The following is a 16,554-nucleotide window of genomic DNA, read 5'->3' as shown; positions in this document are numbered from 1 at the left end:
TTGGGGATAACACTTTGAAATTGTTTATGTGTTACTGAATACTGAATACTTGCCTTAAAATGTATTTTGTAACGTATTCCTTTTCTTTGTTTAATCAGAATACTGTATTCAGAATGTTTTGAATACTTTTAGAATACTTTCACATTGATTGTCATTATATTTATGTATTAATATGGCACAAAAATGACGACTATGATTGTTGAAACACGATTTTATTTTTGGAGGAAAAACAGGTAGACATTAAAAAGTTCTTTCTTAAGAAGCTACAATTTAATGATTGAGTAGTACTGTGATGTATTCCTTTGATATTTGGAAAGTAACTGTATTCTAAACACTCTCAAATGAAAGTGTAACTTTACCAGAATACAGTTACTCAAACACTCAAAATGAGTATTCAAAATATGTATTCTAAATACATGTATTTAGTTACTCCCCAACACTGATGATGTCACAATCCCAGGTGGGGGGCAGGGGCCAACACAACTCCACGGGAGAGAGACAGTTCTTGCAAGAAATCTCCAAAAACAAAGGTGAGGTACTGCATCATCACTTTTTTTTCTTCCTTCTGGCCAACATCATGCTCATGTAGTAAAACCAGTATTAGATTGGAACATGTTTATTATCTGTAGACTCAGAAAATGTATGTATGTATGTATGTATTTATTTCATATAAAACTTTAGTAATATTACTTTTAAAGTATTGCTGTATATCCACCTCTGTGAATGCTATGTAAATATTATTTAATATGAGACAAGAATGTAGCATTAGGCTAAATGGATTCAGGCTAAAAGGATTCAGTATGTGATAAAAAGACTATGCCCCACAGTGTCAGTCTGCTCAGCACCAGTACATGAAGTACTTCTTCACAACTGCATTTATAATGAGAACATGCTTTGAGCATGTATTATACAAGGGTGGTGTGGGCGGTGCACACAGAGGCTGGAATAAGGTCAGTATTAGACTTGTGTTCTCAGACTTGATGGGGCGCACTTGCGTCCCGTTTAGCCCAAAAGTCCTTCCAGACTGACTGATGTGGGCCGTGAAAACTCTTCTGACATTGTGTCCAGGGCCTTGAGGGCGCTGTTCTGCCTCAGACACTAATGTGAAGTGACAGGGCGGCAGTGTGCTCTGCTCAGGGACCTGCTTTGTGGGGACGACCTAAGAGTCTGCAGCCTCACAGTGGACAACAATAGGACCAAGAGGACATTGGCTTGCCTTTCTCCTTTTCAAAACTTCTTAATCCCTTTTTTCAGGAGCGAGTCTGTTGGTTTGACAATGCAAGCACTGAACCCATGAACAGCTCAAACTCAACACGGGCCCATTTATATTCCATTAGACTATTTCAGAAAAACATAGGCTTTTGCATGTTGATGAGCCAAAGATAAATTTCCACCTCAGTAAAGAATCAAATCTATTCTATTCTATTCTATTCTATTCTATTCTATTCTATTCTATTCTATTCTATTCTATTCTATTCTATTCTATTCTATAATAGCAAACCACACTTTTTCTGTTCATAAGCTTGAGCATAGAGTTGGCTACTGTGGAAACCTCCAGCACTGACTGTGAGCTACTGTCTTTATTTAGGTCTTGCTCATAAAAATTTAAAGATGATGCATGTGCCTTCAGTAGCAGAGAGTTTGTTCAAATATTTTAAAAGAACAAATGTAAGTCTAAAGCGCAACAAATAATGGAATTGTGTTGTACAATGTTATTATTTATTATTTTAAATGCAGGGCTGCACTTCTCCCTGGATAATGACAAAAAAAAATGTGGGTTCATTTTTGTCTGTGTAACTAGTACTGCCACTAGAGGGCGATATTTGTTAGGTCGAATTAAATTCAATTTAATAGGATTCTTTCACAAATTCATAAAGTGAGACATAGCATTGCATGTGCAAGGAAATGGCAGGATGTGTTTTTCAAAATAAAATAAGTTTAATAGCCTATTATATGCATTTGTTGAATATTTAAAATGACTGCAATTACAATGGCCATTTATTTCTTGAAATAAATGAAGTTATTTGCAATATTATGCGTACACTCTTTTGTTTATGAGTATCGGCTATATCTTATTTGTTTTAATTCATTATTCATCTTGTCTTTTGTCTACAAACTAAAGACGCTGCGTCGTTTTGAGCCTACACCTAACCGCCATTGCCATTAGCTGATTAATTTCAGTAGAGGGTGTGCTTCATTTAGTTTGGGAGTTGTCTCCGGAAATGCACGTTATTATCCTCTGCTCATTGACACTTCTATGCAGTCACATGGTTCAGTCTAAGCTGGCGCTGATGGCACTGGAGCCAGATGAGACAGGCGAGAGGCGAGCCCCTCCGGTAGCGCGTCAGCATCGCCTCAAATAGAAATCTGCCGCTTCCACTTGTGCTCTCATCCCGCGACACGGACCGCTGCAGCCCCCAAACCCACCAGCACAATCCAGCGCACATCCACATGACATGCAGCTGCTCCCACATGTGATGCTGCCAACCAAAAGGGGCGAGGGGAGGCTGTGAGGAGACTGGAGACCGAGGCTTCTGCAAAGAATGATAGAGAGGACCGAGGAGGAGCACTGTCCCAGGAGAACTCATCCAAAGAGCTGGCCATAAAAAGACAGGGATGCTCCTCTAATGCACTGGGGGGTGGTGAGTATCCTGCATCTATCATGTTTCGCAGAGCGTGGGTTCCCCCCAAAAAATTCCCGCCCTCTTTATGGCTTCGACTCGATCCCACCTGTCTGATCAATCATTCATGTGATGCATAGTATAGTGCAGCGTCTCGTGAAGGGGTCAATGTTGCATGGAAGTTCCGCCGCTGACAACATAGCTTCAGCTGCAGCGCGGCTTTGGTAACGTGCGGCGGTAGATCGTGTGCCTTTTGAAGTTTTGATTAGAATGAACATGTGTTGCTCGCAGTGGACATGGAGCCTAATTAATAAGGTTTTTGTGAGGGGCTGCCTATCACACGCGCGCTTTTATAATCCACTGATGGCCCGGAGGGCGTGGGTTGCTGTATGTGATGATAAGGGAAAGGCACCAGTTCTACTTTCGACTTGATTAATTATAGACTCAGAGCTGGTGAACTGTTTGGCACACGCGAGATAGTGAGGAAATGCATGGCTGCTATGTGCTCATGTGCTAGATTTTCATTTTCACATGAATTTGAAGGGAAGAAGCCAGAGCTCATCTTCCGCAACGATTTATGAAGTGGGAAAAATATGGCAGCAGCAGCAAGCTGGATCTCGCACCTGTAAAGATCCGCGTGACGCACTCGCCGTGGTGCTGCAGGTGTGGGTGGAGGTGAGAGTGTGCACGGGGCTGGCAGCAGTGGGCTCAGTGCATGTCGATGAATGGAGTCTTCTTTACTATGCAGCCAGGGTACCCACCTCTGGAGTGCGCGCGCGCGTGCACCTTACCTCATTAAAGTCGTGGTGTTGACTTAAGCTGGAGGGTCACCCCTGACGCTCTAAAGGCATTGGTGACTGAGTGATACCCTACCTTCACTCTGCAAACGAAAGCTTTGGTTCTTTGCTGGATTCACGCAGCATTTTGTTGTGCACTCTGTAGTTATTCTGATCAGTAATTGTGATGACACGGTTAATAATATTGGGATATTTTTAATAGTCTATATCTATATCTATATCTATATCTGCAAACATTCGGTCCCAGACTGATCAGTAGGCAAGAGTTCAACTTCTTATCATTACAATGCACTTCAGTGGTCATAATGAGTTCACATGTTTTCAACCTTCTGCTTGTTACAATATGAGGTGGTAATTATCATCATTAACATCATGGCTCATGTTTAACGAGAAGACTGAAGTTGCGATACATTTTTTTTGTTCTTGCAGTTGCAAAAATGTTCTTCCATTCTGATTCTTACGTCACCTATTTGATCATAAATGAGTTATGGATCTACAGCTGTACGTGTTCGATGATGGTGAACATATCCCTGATCCCTCCCACGCACACTTGACGCCCAAGTCCCTCTTTTCCTGGTCTACCCTCTGTCTTTGCCTGCTACATTTTTCACAGGGCACCCTCAATGGTCTCCTTATATATGTATTAAACATCAGCCATGTCGAACTATGGGCTTGGGGCGGGGCCCTTTCAGGCTGTGTCAGCCTTCGGGAGGTGACAGTGCAGTCTGATGGCTCCCACAGGGCATAGAACCATTCTTGCTGCTGATGCACCCAAGGCGACAGCGCTGGAGCACTCTTTTACCCGCCCCTGTGCTGCCGTCCACCAGTCCGCACATCACTGACAGATCCATCTCCCCACACCAGTCTGCTGCTTGGTAATGTATAGACTTGCTTATGCGCTGTCACAAGACATGCACCCAATAAGTCATGTTGTAGGAAGTCATCGTATGTTGAAGTGGAGGACAGTAGCTTTTATACCGAAACAACTACAATTGTTGATACGGTAATAATATTGTGGGAAGGTGCATTTCATACTTTTCAGGAACTCCACGGAAATTATAATTTTATTTATGTGTTTATTTGTTTTTACTTTTCATATAATAATAAAAGTAAGACAAATTGGAAAATTATAAACTCAGTAAATGTATGTTTGGTGCTGTCAGCATTTGTGTCAGGAAGTGTGTCTTTTTTGGATTCACTCAAATTATTTGTTGGATTAAATGACATTTTATTTGCAAATTAAATGATGGCATCAATGGCAGCAAGTATAATTCTCTAGTTGATTTCTTTTTTTTTTTATGAGGCCACTCATGGTACAGTTACTTTATTAATGCATGGTGGAATTTTCAAGTGCAACTGACAGTATTTTTGTTGTAGTTTTCTTTTGTACCTACAGTACACACGGCGTGACTTCATGTCAACATTCGCAAAAGCATCTAAATGCTTCAAACTGTTTCTGTTCAGATCACTGTACACGTGAATCCAAATCAGAAGGATAACATTACGATGAATATCTTTAACGAGAAGCTGGTCATGTTACACTGGATCAGAGCATAGTGTGTGTTACATATTGTCTCTCTCTCTGAGCAATATAATAGACTGAGAAAATAAATGCAAACTCACTTGTTTGATAGTGCAGTCGTAAGGTAAACACAGACACAATAACATCGCTGTCCGGATGTTGTTGGTCTTTTATTACCTGTCTACAATGCAACGCAACCTCTGCTCCTCATGAGGCATCCACCTTTAACAACTTACCATCCATCTTATAATATCAACCGCTCAGAAGAATTACAGCAACATTTATGGAAACTAGAAAATCCCATTAAACACCATTTACCAATCAACTACTGTGCAAACAGCATTGCCATTCACACAGGGGCATGTTTTCAAGTTAATGGCATTGTATACTACAGTGTGAATATGTTTTATTTACAATAGGTATAATGTGTCTTCCAAGAATTAGACAAAAGAGCGCTGCAGATGTTTTTAAGTTGCTGTGGAAACCAGATCCTAGTGTCACATTGTTCTTCTCTCAAACCTTGAACTTTATCTGGATTCTTTTTTTTCTAAAGTTACAAATCATTTCTATGTGAATAAATAACCATTCACATATTTAACTGTTGGACCAGCACATTTTCACAGAATTCCGTGTGCTGTGGCTTTAAGGAACGGGGAGGGCATTACGTAACCGTGTCCACAGCTTTGATTTGGGCTCGCCGTCAAACCAGGGACTGCTGCTGTTACAGGTGTGCTACTTCTGTGCGGATTAGCTCCTGTGCACACCAAATGCACAATATCCCGGTGGGGCTGGGGATTTGAAACCACATCAGTAAACAAAATCAGCTGCAGCTACGATACAGAGGGTGCGGACAATGTAATTCAAGTGAACATATACTGTGCATAAGTACTCATTACACGGTTTGTGTTGCTGTACTATTTAGGTTGCGATGTGAAACCGAGCACACCAATAAAAAATGCATAGTATCCTATTTTTTCATGAAAATACAATATTGCGTTGGAGCAGAACTCTGTAAATCAGCATAAAAAGCCATTTCATTCAGTTAAACACAATATCAGATTGTCTCTGCTTTCCAAGGGTGTGTACTGTGTTTCAAAAGTTCAAGAGCCACAATACTAACTGAAAACTTCAAATACACAAACAGATAAATACCATTGAAATGAAAGTATGCTCGGAGTGGATCTTTTTGGTGCTTGAAAAATATGGTCACTTTTTAGTCACAGTTTAGGGCCAGGACTTTTTTTTTTTTTTTTTTGATTAATGATGTAAGGTTTGGTGTGATTATCAATGTTAATCGAAATGAATCACACTTTACTTTAGCGGCACAGACACCTTTTCAGTTTCCTCTTTCCTGCAAGGCGTTGCTTAGGGACGAACACCGCGCAAAAGCCAAAAACTCTTCTACTGTCGAGCTTGTTTATTCACACAGTTAAGCCAAACTTCTTCAAAAAGATCGTTCTCCAAAATGAATCAAACTGCCATTGTCTTTGAAGTGTTCGAAAGGATCACGCAGGCCCCACGTCTCCACTTCAAAATAAGTTAAAATGTAAGAAAATGCAAAATATACCCCTTAAAAGGAAATGCAACCCCTAAATATATTATGTTTAATGCGCTTCATTGCAATTAGTGAATTACAAAGGCCATAAATAACTCAATGAAAAAATGAAATCAAGTCCCAATACTGCTTTCGTTGCAAACATACTAACAATCATGACAACAAAATATAAATAAATACTCATCAAGTGTAATTGTTTTGTATGTATTTATTGCAGAATGTATTTGTGATACCCCCTGTAGTCATCTGCCCCCGCTGGTACGTGTGTAATGTTTATGGCAATACCCAGATGATTAACTGTGCTAAATGTCATTTCCTGTTTGACACACTGCGAGCCGGTGACTGTTTATCGATCCATCTGTTCGACAGGTGTTACTGAGGCAGACCACAGCGCTCAGGGACAGTCGACCCTGGCCTTTAGGGTGCTTATTTATTAATTACCAGAAGTCTTTTCTTCGTCTGATTCATGAGTGGGTGATTTTATGGGGTTTTGCATGTCTCTACCTTATTAGAGCAATTCATTCAGATCCTTAATTATAAATATTTTAACTGAATTATATTTTACAGATTTAATATTCATGCATTTTGAAATCTCTGTACATACTGTATTTGAATAAACTCATCTGAGCACAAAGCCAGTCCTTCGAGTGGCTGGTGGGAGGACCAGACACAACTACATAGAAAAATAAAGAAATGCAATGGCTGCGCCATTGCGATTGACTGCGGAATTGCGGGAAGCAAATGCAGAAATTGCATAAATTGCTTAATTTGCATAATCTATTTTGCATAAACTGGTAAAATGCATAAAATGTCATGTTGCATAAACTGTATAAACTGCATAAAGTGGTAAAATGCATGAATTAATTTGCATAAATTATGTAAATTGCATAAACTCTTTAAAATTCATAAATCCTAAATGGCATAAACTCGTCAGTTGCATAAACGGTTTAAAATGCATAAAGTGGTTGATTTGCATAAATTATTAATATTGCATAAACTTTTATATTCCATAAACTGGTCAAACTGTTGAAATGGCCTCAGTGCTTGATTGGCAGAAGCTGCACAAATGGCTGAAAGGCCTGGAGTCTCCCCATTGGCTGGATTCCCCCATACACACCAATGCAAAAATTTCAAACTCTCGTATAAAAAAACTGGAAAACTGCAGAAGGCAAATTTTTTCTCAAAACCCACAAGTTGCAGAAGCTGAACATGCACAAAGTGCAGAAATTGCATAAAATGCAGAAAAAAGTGCAGAAAAGCATGGATTTGCGGCAGCCCCATTATAAGTCAATGGGAAAAATCGCCGACATTTTGGCCGATTGCAGAAAAACCGTAAGTTGCAGAAGTCCCAAAAGTAATAGCACCCTTCTCCTCAACATACGGAACATTTTGATGCATAACTTGCATAAATTGCACAAAGCATGAAGGTGCTGAAAGCTCTAGAAAATCGGGAAAAAGATGGAAGAGGAATAATAATAAAGAACATGAAAACCAATAATTGACTGCGGAAGAATTCCGCAGTCAATCAATAAAGAACATGAAAACCAATAATTGACTGCGGAAGAATTCCGCAGTCAATCAATTAGGGGTGTCCCTGATCGCATTCAGAATTTAATAACTTTTCAATACATTCCTTATAAGATATAGCCAGAGCTCTCATTAAGTTGTGCCCACTTATCACACTTGCAAATGGGTCAAATGTAACGAATGAATTTCTGTTTGTTGTAGCCGAGGGTTGAATCCCAGCCCAGTTTGTCATGAATGGGGAGAGAGAGACAGTGAGTTCCTGATGAAGGAGTCCAAAGGTGGAGTCCAGTTCCCCCAGGACCATGACCAGACCTGGTCCGTCATTGATTGTTTTAGTAAGAGAATCCTCAGGCTTTTAGTGCTGCTGCTTAATCAGAGAAGCTCGTGGAACAGACAGAGATCACATCAGCCAAACTTCACTCCTGAGGCTTGAAAAACAGTCAAAACATCAATAGGAGGTTGGCAAATATTACGTTTGTTTATTCTTATGTAATACCACTTCAATGGGCCTGCAGTGTGATGTGTCAAATGTTTTGACATGGTTTGTTATTGCGACCAAGCTGCGTTCAGGTAAACAAACGACAGAACCTGAACGTTCTGTGCAGAAAGTAAAAAGAGTCGTCTCAACAGACAAGTTTGTGACCAGTGTTTTGTCCAAGAACACGACGCCAGCATGTTCAGAGCTGTACGTCTGACAAAACATTTTCTACATTTACATTTTAGTCATACAGTAATGCCTGAAATGCCGGTCTTTACTGTAAAACAGGCCAAGCTGTTTACACCTTACAACGCAGGTGTGAGTCTGTGAGATGGTAGCACACGGAGAGCTTGTGCACCTGTCACCTTGCACACTGCAGATCACACAATTTAATCTGCCACATTTTGCAGCAGAACCCCGGTGCAGCGAGTCAAAAGCTGTTGTGGTTTTTGGCACATTTTTTTTTAGCACAATACAGTGCGTCTATCTTGGTACTAAGCCGAGTGTCTTCAGAGGAGCTATTTTAGGAGGCAGCAAAACGTGTTAAGTGTGGAAGTGAGGTGACACAACTGGGGTTGGTATCTGTCAGTGGCTGGAAACCTTGCAAACGTCTTTATTTAGGACCTAACTCCAACGAGAGGCTGTTGTACCTGCAAAAACTGTTGTTTGTTGTTTAAGATTACTAAATATAAAGCACATTTTCCTGCCACGCTTGTGGTTAAGGCTGTGCCATATGTTTGGCACCTTGCTTTCCCTTTTTGCAAACATGCTCATAATTATGCTGCCATTCACCAGCACTTCTGCACAAAGACAGCCATCAGCACTTTTTGATAGTATGATCTATTACATGGCTTCAAGCCCCTTCTCAGAATATGGTGCTGTGTTGACTGCTGAAGTCTTGAGCAACCAGTCCATTTGCGCAATGTATACACAGGAAAAGACATAAAGGAAAAGACACAAAGAAAAAATGCATGGAATGTAATATTTCATTCTTTATAACAATTCTTTTTTGCAACAACCTGATGTCGGTGTGTATTTTGTACTTGTATGTGGTCACACTTTGTAAATGAAAACCCTGCTGTGTCTGTCCCCTTCACCATCGCGTGATCGATGGTGAGCTGGCACTATCTGTGTGAGGGCTGTCATGGAGTCGGTGTTAACCCAATTAAATATTGCGTGCTAACCCAATTAGCGCAAACCCGGACTGCATAAACCATGGTCTTTCTGCTGGTCCTGAATATTTACCCAGCCTGCACCACACGCAAAGGCACCAGGTCACACACAGGGAAGAATCACTCAGATCATTTACTGCTTCCACACTGAGAAGCTCGTCGTCTGAAATATTAATGCCATTTGATGTAATGTAATGTCTCTGATCTATACAACATAGATTTTTCAAACAGGCGGACTCAAAGATAGAACAAACCAGAAGCACATGGTCTGCAGTCTTTACTGACAAGTATCCAGGTAGTGGATAGTTTAGTTTATTCCTTGAACAGATCAACATTACAAAACAACAGGCAGTGCTGCAGCTATAGCATGAAAGATCTTATCAAGTAAAACATGATGGAAGCCTTTGTTTCCCCAGCTATTCTGACTTGAATTTCTATTAGTTGTGATTAATTTTCAATAGAGTGAGGGGCGTGTAGTATGTCAGCAGTTGCAGTACCAGAGCGGAGGTGTGTGGTAGGTGGCCTTGGCTGAGGATTGCAAGAAAGAAGCAATGACTCACCTTTGGAGGAGCTACACATCCTCTATTCAAAAGCACTGGAAGAGCTCTCATCTTTAACTCCCTTTGTATATCAGCGTCACACTTTAATCCTGCAAGTTTCAGCTAAACAAGATCAGTGAGGCTAAAATTGGACTAAAACTTGTAAATTTAAGTTGAAAATCGGGAGTAAAAGCGTATCAAGTGAAGTCTAATGTCGTCAAAAGACCAAACCAGGACTAAATCTAGACTAAATCATGCACCTTCACTGAACTGCAATTTGATTTGCAGTTCACACTGTACATTTAGGATTTGGGAACGCTTGAGAGAGACAGGAGGACTGAAACTAATAAAAATCCATGATTTCAGAGCATGTTAGTTGGGCTTTAAAGGAATAGGCCACCGTTTTTACATACTAAGATATGTTCTTAGCTCACTTTAGTCGAGTTAATATATCCCCGTCTGGTCTTTGTCCGCGCGCTCTGTCACGCAAACGGAGCACATACGCAGCCTCTCCCACATGTCATATAGCTCCGAAAAAGCTCACGATAGAAGCTACCAAGCTCTTCCACGTGTTCCCTATTTAAATAAAGTTACGTGAAGTGTTTTCATGCGAAGTATATTTACCCAGAAATGTAGCATGTCGATTTTATAAGCAAATAAAAAGGGGGACTATATTGTGAGGCGTAATGATACGAGGAGCACAGCGCCCGCGTAGTAACTCCTAAAGACTTCCCCCGCTCACTTCCGTCAATAACCTTTAGGAGTTACTGCGCGGACGTTTTACTCCTCGTATCATTACGCCTCACAATATAGTCCCCCTTTTTATTTGCTTATAAAATCGACATGCTACATTTCTGGGTAAATATACTTCGCATGAAAACACTTCACGTAACTTTAAAGTTACACAAAATTAACCATGTTGATTTTCTTATTGTATTATTCTATATTACAAGGCGTAATAACACCTTAGGAGAACTTCGACGTCCGCGCAGTGATATCTTCACTCCAAAAGAATTCTGATATGTTTAATTTTAAATAGGGAAAACATGGAAAAGCTTGGTCGCTTCTAACTTCACCCCCGTTTGGCCCCATAGAGGAGAGGAGGAGAGACTCAATGCTAATCTTTGGTCTTAGTGCGTGACTGAGGGCACGCACAAAGACCAGACAGGTGCGCATCAACTCGTCGAAGCTCAAGTAAGAACATATCTCAGTGTGGGAAAACGGTTGCCTGTTCCTTTAAACAGTGAGCAGGCTTTATACATATTGTTCTTTACAAATGACAGTACACCATAAACAATAGCTGCCTCTGCATTTGCAAATTGTGAAGATACGAGAACCAATTTCGACTTCATTGTGGTTCCTTGTGATGTGGCCTAAATTAGCACTAAAGTTGGAACAGTTTTAAATACTCTAAAACAGACCCTGAGATCGATCTTGGTCTACAACAGGTGTACTGTATACCCTGACGTTTCCCATTTCCCCCAGTCGTGATTGACAAGTTGATTAACCAATCAGAGAAACACACAGTACAAACATAAACAATAAAACAAAAACACATTCAATCACTCTTGAGATAAAGAAACAGCTCTGTGTTCTGCTAAATCGACAGGCAAACAACTAAACTCATTTTATTACAGATGAGAGAACATCAATCTGTTCAACTAAACAGAACATGACTAAATAATCTGTAAATTACAGTTTGAACTGAAATGAACTGATTATCACCAGTGTCACGCTTTAGAGAATGAGAGTTATATGCAGAAAAGAGGCTAGGCATGTATGTAGGTTACCGTTTCACTCTCCACCTGGGATGATGACTGTTCCATACGCCGCCATTGTTGAGGCTGATCTGGCTTTTAAGACTGGATCAAATCAATGGTGTGTGAGGGGAGACGCAGGGAGGAGCAGAGCTGCCTTCCTCTGTCTGCACTGCCACGATAACACTGCTCAATGGGCGCTAACCACCTTTCAAATGGAAATGGTATATCCAGAAGAAATTAGACGCAGTCATCTGGATGGCGCTTAGCAGTGGAGTGTGCCGGGATGAGGACTGTAACATGTTAGTCAAACTTAGCTTGTGTGCGAGGCTTTGAGCTTAGAGCATTGGGATTTGTGCCTTTGAGGGCTTGCACACATACAGTCAGTGAGAGGCATGCTTGCAACAGTGAGTCACTAGTGTTGCAGTATAGACGATCTTCTCAGCTGCAAAAAAATCCCTCTCCCTGTGAGCGGCTGCCATCTTCACAGCTGTGGTTTATGCCTCATTTTCCACCCTTCATTAGCTCACTTATACCCAGACCAGCTCATGCTAAGAGGGTGGATTAATAATCTGCTTGCATTGTGATAAAAAAAAAAGCATAATCATCTGCAAATCTTAGAAACTGCTTTTAATATTGAACTCAAACTATAGACGGTATTGAAGCAGACATGTTATCCGTTCATTCATTAGTATTGTCACATCTACACTTAAATCTAAAACAAAACATACCCTCCCAGTCAGTTGTTAAGAACACTTTAAGTTTGTATGTTTTACAGGGATTTGTTGCCCCTGTCCAACATTATAAAATGTGTATACAATGACCATGAAGGAAAGAGATTGTAGAGAGGAAGATTTCTACTTGCTGTCCCTGGGCAGATATCTGTTTTCATATGTATATATGTTTGGAAACCCTTTCAATATTTTCACTTTGAATTGTTGAACTTTTCGGTCTTGTACTCTCTCATGAGAACAATACATGTAATGATAAAACTGTGTGTGTCTCATTCACAGCTATTATTTGTGTGTGTTGACGTGGGCTGGCGGTGTAGGCTGACAGAATAATCCACTGGGCGCATGTGCTGTGTGGTGTTGGACATGCGTAACTGTTCCAATTGGCTCTCCTCACTCGTCCTCAGGGAAATAAGGAGGCAGCACACGCAGAGAGATACAAGCCTCCACTGACACTGACTTATGTGTCTGTCCTTTATGTCCACCTTTGCACTTATTTAAAGTCAGGCCCTAACGCCATGCACGTCCCACAGTTACGAGCAATAATGTCTTCTGTTTAGAGATTATATTTTGTTTTGTTTTTTAAACTGCACAATTTTGTTGCTGACACTTGATTTATGAGGTTCACTGTAAGATAGTGACCCTCTCTGCAAGAATGTTGTGGTTTCAATCCTTAGCGTTACTCCCAGTGTTCTTCCATTGTCCAGATACATTGGTAGTGGTAGTGCATTGAGGTAGTGCTTCACAGCTAGAAGGTTCGGGTTTGATTCCCACCTGGACGGGGCCTTTCTGTGTGGACTTTGCATGTTCTCCCCGTGTCTGCGTTTCCTCTAGGTACTCCGGTTTCCCCTACCACTAAAAACAATAGGCCAGGATGACTGTTGTAGTGTGAGTGAGTGGTTGGTGTTGGTCGGAGGGCACAGACTGGTTGTGTCGCTTCCGTCCAGGGCAGCTGTGGCTACATAAGTATTTTACCACCACCGAGTATGGAGTGACTGAATAACGACTACTGTGTGGTGCTTTTAGAAAATTTAATTTAGGTTTGTAATACAAGTGTAAGTGTAATATTGTTAAATCTGAAGTGCCATTTAAGTTTGTCAATATTGTGGGCCTGTGAGCACCCGACCTTTATATTTTTTCAGAGGGGATTTTGGATATCTTATTTAGTCATTAAATTAAGTAGTTGTTACTGAGAGTAAAAAAAACCTCTCAGTTGTCTTGTGTTTAAGGGTTCAAAACACTAAATCAGGCTAGGAATTAGATCAAGAAACAAAGAAAGAAACAAAACAATGATAACAAGGCTGAAAAAGTTACTTCAATTCGAGAAGTGTTGCCACAATATGAAAATGCATTTTGAGAAAAATTCAAGAAAATGTCCTTTGAAGCTACAATTTCTCAAATAATATATGGAAAAACATGGATTCGGCCTCTTGATTAGACAAGGTGAAGTTTCAGGAAAAAAGTTTATGTTAAGAGAGTAAACCTGACCCACAAGTGCCACCAGCGTGTAGAGTCATAGGTTTACAAGCTTTTTGTTTTCTTGGTCACGTTGCTGAGGGTGGCAGGATGAGGCAGGTTGAGTATTGGTAACTGCTCTCGTACAGTATGTTTTGGTACACTCTGACAGAATGCAACAAAGACCACAAAGAGTTGTATAAATCTCCTTTGTGCAGCGTTTCAGTTTTGCCGCTAATCCACAGTCTTTGTAAGAAGTGGAGAGGAGTGCAAGGTGCTCAGTTGGGAGAACGATAAGACGTTAATTCCTTCCTTGTCTCCTTGCTCTCTTTGATCCCTCCTCCCTCCTCACATCTCAGTGATTGTCATGTTTTTGACAGCGCCTTGTGCATTTGCTCCTCTCTCTGTGTGGCGTGGTGTGTCAGCGCTTCTTTGCTGCTGGAGGTCTGGGCACACATGCGCGAGCACATGTGGAGTACACTCTGTTAGCAAGACACGCCCGCCGCCTTTCTTATGGAGGTAAAGTGAGTGCACCAGCATCCGCAATGAATAATTGAGTTATCTAGCTCTGCGCAGAAATAGCAGTCTCCCCACACAAGTGTGAAAACACCACTTGCCACGAGAGACCTGGGACTGGTGGAGCCATGTGGGCCTACATGTGTGGAGTGTACTGGCAGTATTTAACTTTGTAGTGTAGGATTTTCATACTTTTCATCATTTTTGTATATTTGCTCTTGTGCTAAAAATAAAGGAAAGAGAGAATATTTGATAAGAGATTTGATACAAGAACATGCTGAACTTGACATACACTTAACTGCTGTTTTGGAGCATGTTTAATACTGCTGTTAAAGCTTTCCTTTCCTTTGCTAAAATGGAAGGATGGTAGAGCTGCTTTATATTATTATGAGAGATGGTGATTTTTGCTACGATCGACCAGATGCTACAATGTAAATTTGTTGGATCACCCAGATTATTCCTAATCGCTCTTTTGCAGACGGAGCAGTAAATGTTTTTTTATGGGACAAATTTTAATTCCTGTTTTTTTTGCTGTTGTGACGATTTCTTGATTCGGCACATGCGTTAGTCCTGAATTGTTTTACTTTTGATGATGTTAGTCCTGGTTTAGCGTTAGTTCCTGCTTCAATCCCTATTTATTGCATATTCGTCCATTTTGTTTGTGGTTGAAAATGGCTTAATATAAATGCCTTTGCTGCTAAGTGCTAACTACTTGAAATGACATGCTTAATAATGCATGTTGGGCGTAATATATATTTATACGGGCTGTCCTATTTTCCCAGCTGGTAGCTCGCGTTGACTGCACCTCTGGAGATGATCGCGGCTGTTAAAGTAAGACAGTAGTGGAGCTGGAGACTCCCCTAGTCTCTGTTTGGAGTGACCTATAATGTAAATGAGCTCCTGGGCCTGCCACATGACTGCTGTGTGTGTGTGTGTGCGAGTGTGTGTGCAGGTGTATGTGTGTGTGTGTGTGTGTGTGTGTGTATGTGTGTGTGTGTGTGTGTGTGGGGGGGGGGGGGGGCGACTCATGGGATCTGAAATTTTGACACGACACAAAGCTGAAGGGGAAAAAAAAACCCAATCACAGCAAACTGACAAATAAGGCCAAATCTGACAGGCTCAAGGCTCAGAGGCTGTGCAGGCTGACAGAGCTGCAGCAGAGGGCACCAGCCTACACCCCACTGATCCACCTTTCACTAATAGACCGCTGGAACATGACAGTCGCCCGGAGACAGACTTCCTTAGCAGAAACTTAGCTCTGTGAGGGAGAATGATATATATATATTTATATATTTTTCCCACAAAATTTCAATTGTTAAAGCAGTACTAAGTAACTTGTTAATAAATCCTTTTCGTAGTCCCTCTGGGGGTAATACAAGTGTTAATGGGATGATTGGGGGGTCTTTCATCTCCCCCTGGTGTCTCTGGCCAGAAAACCACAATTGCAACTTTCCTGCCCCAATACACACTAATGGAATCACGAAGAAAAAGCTAACAGGCTAACGGGTAAAGCTAGCTGCAGGCTAGTGCCACTTAAACAGTATTTACAGCCAAGTTTGAGTGAAAAAAATTATCTCCATTGTGTAATTGGATGGACAATATCCCTCTCTCCCTTTGTCTTTTCTGTCAATGTAGTATTTACTCTCACTGACAATTAATGAGTGAAAAACTGTAACATGCTACGACACCTGCAGTGGCGCTTATGGCCTCTAGGGGCATGAGTTACTCTGCTTTAACCTATTAACTCTCACCTGAACCAAGCACATTTCCGAGCACATTTTCTTCAGTTCGGCTTTACCCAAATGTAAAAATGAAGACACAACCAAAAAAGCCACAAAGGGCAACAAAAACGTGCAGGAAAAGCAATAATAACACAATAAAAAA

The 16,554-nt window shown here is 40.9% G+C and overlaps 1 protein-coding gene across 3 annotated transcripts in view; it reads left to right on the top strand.

Annotated features, from left to right (window-relative positions):
* Positions 1-2,252: 2,252 nt before the first annotated feature.
* LOC306964498 (uncharacterized protein) overlaps positions 2,253-16,554 on the top strand; it is a 42,639-nt gene continuing 28,337 nt past the window's right edge. For 2 of the 3 annotated variants that reach the window (XM_079558512.1, XM_079558511.1), the window contains exon 1: positions 2,254-2,642. The gene's annotated coding sequence lies outside the window, so the exon portion shown is untranslated. Of the gene's footprint in view, positions 2,643-16,554 lie in introns of all 3 variants that reach the window. The other variant, XM_079558513.1, reaches the window with a different exon arrangement.

This window comes from Gobius niger, assembly GCF_951799975.1.
Source record: "Gobius niger genome assembly, chromosome: 6".
Classification (NCBI taxonomy): domain Eukaryota; kingdom Metazoa; phylum Chordata; class Actinopteri; order Gobiiformes; family Gobiidae; genus Gobius; species Gobius niger.
The sequence above is the reverse complement of the archived record's forward strand: the minus strand, read 5'-3'. Positions and strand labels throughout refer to the sequence as shown.